Consider the following 5,898-nt stretch of genomic DNA (forward strand, 5'->3'; position numbering starts at 1 on the left):
ATAAAGAATTCTCAACTGAGGAATATCGAATGGTTGAGAAACACCTGAAAAAATGTTCAACATCCTTAGCCATCAGGGAAATGCAAATCAAAACATACCATCTCTTTTCGTGTTTAATTTCATTATTCTGTGATCCTTTTAGGATATTTATATCTTTTGGGTTTTATTCAGAAATTTTTAATAAATATAGATGCACATGATACCTATGTGGTATCAGTTCCCACTTTTTGGATTTAGTTGTTTTGAAATACAGCTCTTTATACTACTATGCTACACAGATGATTTAAGTAACTGATGCTTCATAGAATTCTCAACTGAGGAATACTGAAGGGTTGAGAAGCACTTGAAAAATGTTCAACATTCTTAATCACTATGGAAATGCAAATCAAAACAACCCTGAGATTCCACCTTATACCAGTCAGAAAGGCTAGGATCAAAAATTAAGTTGACAGCAGATGCTGTCGAGGATGTGGAGAAAGAGGATCATTCCTCTAATTCTAGTGGGATTGCAAGCTGGTGCAACCACTGTGGAAATCTGTCTGGAGTTTCCTCAGAAAACTGGATATAGTACTACTGGCAGATCCAGCAATATCGATTCTGGGCATATACCTAGATGTTGTTCTAACTGGTAATAAGGACATACTCTCCACTATGTTCATAGCAGCCCTATTTATAATAGCTAGAAGTTGGAAAGTACCCAGTTTTCCCTCACAGGAGAATGGATACAGAAAATGTACATTTACACAACGGAGCACTACTTAGCTATTTAAAAAATGAATTCATGTAATTCTTACTCAAATGGATGTACCTGGAGAATATCATCCTGAGTGAGGTAACCCAATCACAAAGATGTCACTTGATATGCACTAACTGATAAGAGGATATTATCCCAGAAACCTAGAATACCTGTGATACAATTTTTAAAGCACAAGAAAATCAAGAAGAAGGAAGACCAGTACATAGATACTTCATTCCTCCCTAGAACAGGGAATAAACTACCCATGGAAGGAATTACAGAGACAAAGTTTGAAGTTAAGATGAAAGGATGGACCATGCAGAGACTGCCTCACCTGGGGGTCCATCCCATAATCAGCCACCAAACGCAGACACTATTGCATATTCCAGCAAGATTTTGCAGAATGGACCCTGGAATAGCTGTCTCCTATGAGGCTATGCCAGTGACTGGCAAATATAGAAGTGGATGCTCACAGTTATCTATAGGATGGAACACAGGTCCCCCAATTGAGGAGCTAGAGAAATTACCCAAGGATCTAAAGGGGTCTGCAACCCTATAGGTGGACTAACCATATGAACTAATCAGTACCCCCAGAGCTCGTGTCTCTAGCTGTGTAGGTAGCAGAAGATGGTCTCGTTGGCCATCATTGGGAAGAGAGGCCCCTTGGTCTTGCAAACATTATATGCCCCAGTATAGGGGAACTCCAAGGCCAAGAACGGGAGTTAGTGGGTAGGGGAGCAGTGTGGGGACAGGCTATAGACAGCATTTGTGATAGCATTTGAAAAGTAAATAATGAATATATCTAACAAAAATTTAAAAAATAATTAAATGAAAATATCCTGGGAAAATATTATTCTGTTGTAACTTTTTAAAACTTATTTTATTATTTTCTTCATTTACATTTAAAATGCTATCCTGAATGTCCCTTATACCCTCTCCCCACCCTGCTCCCCTGCCCACCCACTCCAACTTCTTGGCCCTGGTGTTCCCCTGTATGGGGCATATAAAGATTGCAAGACCAAGGGGCATCTTTTCTCAACGATGGTTCGCTAGGCAATCTTCTGCTATATATGCAGCTAGAGACAAGAGCTCTGGGGGTACAGATTAGTTAATATTGTTGTTTCACCTATCGGGTTGCAGACACCTTTGGTTACTTGGGTAATTTATCTAGCTTCTCCATTCGAGTCTCTGTGTTCTATCCTATAGATGACTGTGGTTATCCACTTATATATTTGCCAGGCATTGTCATAGCCTCACAGAGTTAGCAGTGTCCTTTCAGCAAAATCTTGCTGGCATATGCAGTAGTATCTGCATTTGGTGGCTGATTGTGGGATGGACCCCTGGGTNGGGCAGTCTCTGGATGGTCCATCCTTTCATCTTAGCTCCAAACTTTGTCTCTGCCTCTTCTTTCATGGGTATTTTATTCCCTATTTTAGGGAGGAATGAAGTATCCATGTGTTGGTCTTCCTTCTTCTTGATTTTCTTGTGTGATATTGGCCCAGAAACCTAGAATATCCAAGATACAATCTGTTGTAACTTTTTAAATGTTAAGAAATATTCTCTAGTTTTAAAATTTAAATGTAATTATATTGTTTCCCCTATTCATTCAACTCTTCAATTTTTCCCATGTACACTACTCATACATTCTTGTACTCATAGTGTTCAATTATGAATGTTACAAATATATAAGCAGAATCTGCATAGTCTATATAGTAAAACTTACAGGTATAATATTTCAGGACTGAACATTGGTGTTTGATTACCTACTGAAAATATCTTTCTTGGGGTAGATTATTTCTCCCAATTTGGGCATTCCTTGGTTGTCTGTAGTCTTTGCATACGGCTGATTATTCATGAAATTCAACACATTCATCTTAGTATGTCTATTAATATCATGCTTTTTACATTTTAGTATAGGAAACCAAATTTATGAGATATCATGAATGCCGTCTCTCTACCATTTTTAGGAGAGTATTCTCACAGCAATTTATCTGTTTCTCTGTTTCTTGCAACCTTTTCAACCTCTCTGGCATGTTCATCTCTAAGCTTTTTATGAAGTTGTGTTGCAGAGGACTCAGATAGAGATGGGCACCATATGATATTTTATTCTCTTAATTTTGTTCAGTTTGGTCCTTAATAATTGTACCCATCTATTTCAATCCATGTTTTTCTTAAGTGGTGTGAGAGATAAGACATTAAGATAAGATGATGGTAAGGTATAACAGATTAAGATATTGTAAGTATAAGTATAAATGTTTACAATGTAGTGAAAAATAATATTGGTTTAGTGAAGTAACAGTAGCAGATTCTCTTCTAAGATTCATGACTTCCCTAGTTCTGGAGATTTGCCTATGTTTCCAACAAATCTTTGATTTCCTCAACAAAGCAAATAATATTCCTAAATCATTTTGTTCAGTCACTTGTAACCTAAATCAAAACAAAATAAATATCCAAAAAATTGATATTTACATGTATTCTAGGATCTTGTTTACAGTTACTATCTAGGACAAAGTTATGTTCCATGAAGAAAAAAAAATAGATAGCAAGAGAGAATTTTATTAAGTGATTAAAGCCAGTCATACAAAAAAACAGTTTCCAGTCTGAAGTGGTAGCCTCATTATTGCCAGGACTCAGAATGCAAGGAGGCAGATTATGTGTCCAAGTCCAGACTAGTTTATAGATTGTGTTCCAATTCTGACATTTCTAGGAATATGTAATGATTGCATGTCATACAGTGCTAGGGGTCACAACTCAGGGCTTTCTGATAATACAGCAAACCTTTGTCCACTGAGAGAACATTCAATCCCACAACTGCATTTCAAGGCATCTATAGAACAATTGTACATAAATGTTTGGAAACCCAGACTGCAGGAGGGGAGAGTAGTTGGAACCTCATACTTGTCCATCAGTCTATTGTTTATACATTACAAGCTTTGTTCGATCTTCTTCCCAAGACTTGCTCAGCTCCTGACCCACTAGATTTAAGGGACAGTACCACACTTTAAACTTGTCCCTCTGAGAGGCTCACTGCTCAATTAATGTATTTGTGTGGCTTATTGATATGAACAAGTGTTTCCAGAAGTAATCCATCTCCATCAGCAGAGACCGAGCAATACATTTCTGCAATCCTCTAGGGGCATGAGGCCTGAGGTCTTTTAAATGTAAAATTGAGGACTTTGATGCACTTTGACTTGAGTTTTCTGCAGGGTGATAAATATGGGTATATTTGCATTCTTCCACATGCAGATTTTTGGTTAGGTTAGCAGCAGTTGGTGAGGGTACACTGCTTTTTTCTTGGAATTATTTTGGCTTATTTGTAAAACTTAAGTGTATGCAACTGTGCAGTTTTATTTCTGGAACTTTAATTTTAATCCATTGATCCACCTTTCTGTTCCTATACCAATACTGTACATTTTCATTACTTTAGCTCTGTAGGAAAGCTTGAAGTCAGATTATCAGATTTTAATGATTCCTTATGTTTCCTTCAGGATTGCACGTTTATTTGAAATGAGGATTTAGACTTGACCAAAATTTTCTAAGTTTTATCTTCTGAGAAAACTAAACATTTCTCTTGAATTTTCCAATTTAATTGAGTAAAGAATTTTAATGAATGCCCTTATGATTCTTAGGATTATTTGGTGTTTCTTGTGATGCCCCCTTCACCCCTGATTTTATACTTTTGTATTTTTTGTCACTATCATTCATTTGAATTGCTAAAAGAATGTCAATTTTTTTAAAAGAATAAAGTCCCTGTATTTTAATTCTTTGTATACTTTTCTTTGCTTCTATCTTATTTTCATCCTCCTGCTAATTTTATTTTATAATTTAGTCATCTTATGTTTCTTGAGTTCTTTTTCTCAAAAGCTTTAAAGTGGACTGTCAAGTTGTTATATGCACTTAGTAAAATACAGTTTCCTCTTATCACAGCTTTCATTTTGTCCTGTAAGTGTGGGTATATTTTATATTATTTTCAATGAGTTATAAGAAGACTTTTATTTCTTTGTTTATTTTTGTCTTGCTCCAATACTCAGAACAATTGTTCATCTTACCTCACTTTGAAAAGTCACTGTATATTCTTTTATTGCTGATACTCTGTAGACTGATAATATAAATGGTTTTTCAAATTCCCTGTACATACAGAGATTAGTTTTATGACTGTGCATGTGGTGATTTGAGAGAATAATAAATGCATGACAGGAAGAAATTTTATTCTTTTGTGATTATTTGTAATGTTCTTTAGGTATTTTCAGGTTATTTTGTTTGAAACTATCTGTTACATGCATTTTTTCCCATTTACTTTTTATTTTTAATTTATTCTATTGTTTAGAATAATGCATTGAAGTCTCACACTACCAAGGTGTCAAGGTCAATGCGTTGTTTAAGTTTTAGTCGTATTTCATTTCCAAAAGTGGTATCCTTGTGTTTGGGGTGAACAAAATATATATCAAAGCAATTGAATGAACATGTAGTATCCTATTTTACCACGTAGGAATCATTTTTGGATTGAAGTCTATTTTGTTACCCATTGGAGTGGCTTTACCAGCTTGTACCTTAGGTCCATTTGTGCTAAATTTTTCTAGTTGTTTATTCTGAAATAATGTGTATCTTTGATGTTGATTTATGTTACTTGTAAGCAGCAGAAGGATGAATTACATGAAGAAAACCATTTGAAAATATCCAACACCCCTTCACAATAAAATGATTGAAGCCATTAGGGATGTGTGTGATTTACCTAAACATAATGATTATAGTTTACTGCAAGTACATCACCAACATTAGTGATTTCGACGTCATTGAATATACTACTGTATTTTTTCCTTCAAATTTTAAAGTTATAGGGGATTACATTAAAATGACTGGTGCATTTAGTATGAAACATAAATACAAAGTTCAGATAGAATGTGAATCTAACCTCACTTTGGGAAAGGATAGGTCAACAGGGACTAAATAATATATTGAACATGAAAATTTTGTGGCAAAATCTTAGAAAAGATTCCAGTATGAGAGGCATACATGTAAGAGTATGGTATAACTCTGATACCTAAACCACAAAAAGATCCAACATAGAAAGAGAACTTCAGACCAATTTCCCTTATGAATATCGATGCAAAAATACTCAATAAAATCCTCGCAAACCGAATCCAAGAACACATCAAAATGAT

Source organism: Mus pahari, unplaced genomic scaffold (assembly GCF_900095145.1).
Source record: "Mus pahari unplaced genomic scaffold, PAHARI_EIJ_v1.1 scaffold_11814_1, whole genome shotgun sequence".
Lineage (NCBI taxonomy): Eukaryota > Metazoa > Chordata > Mammalia > Rodentia > Muridae > Mus > Mus pahari.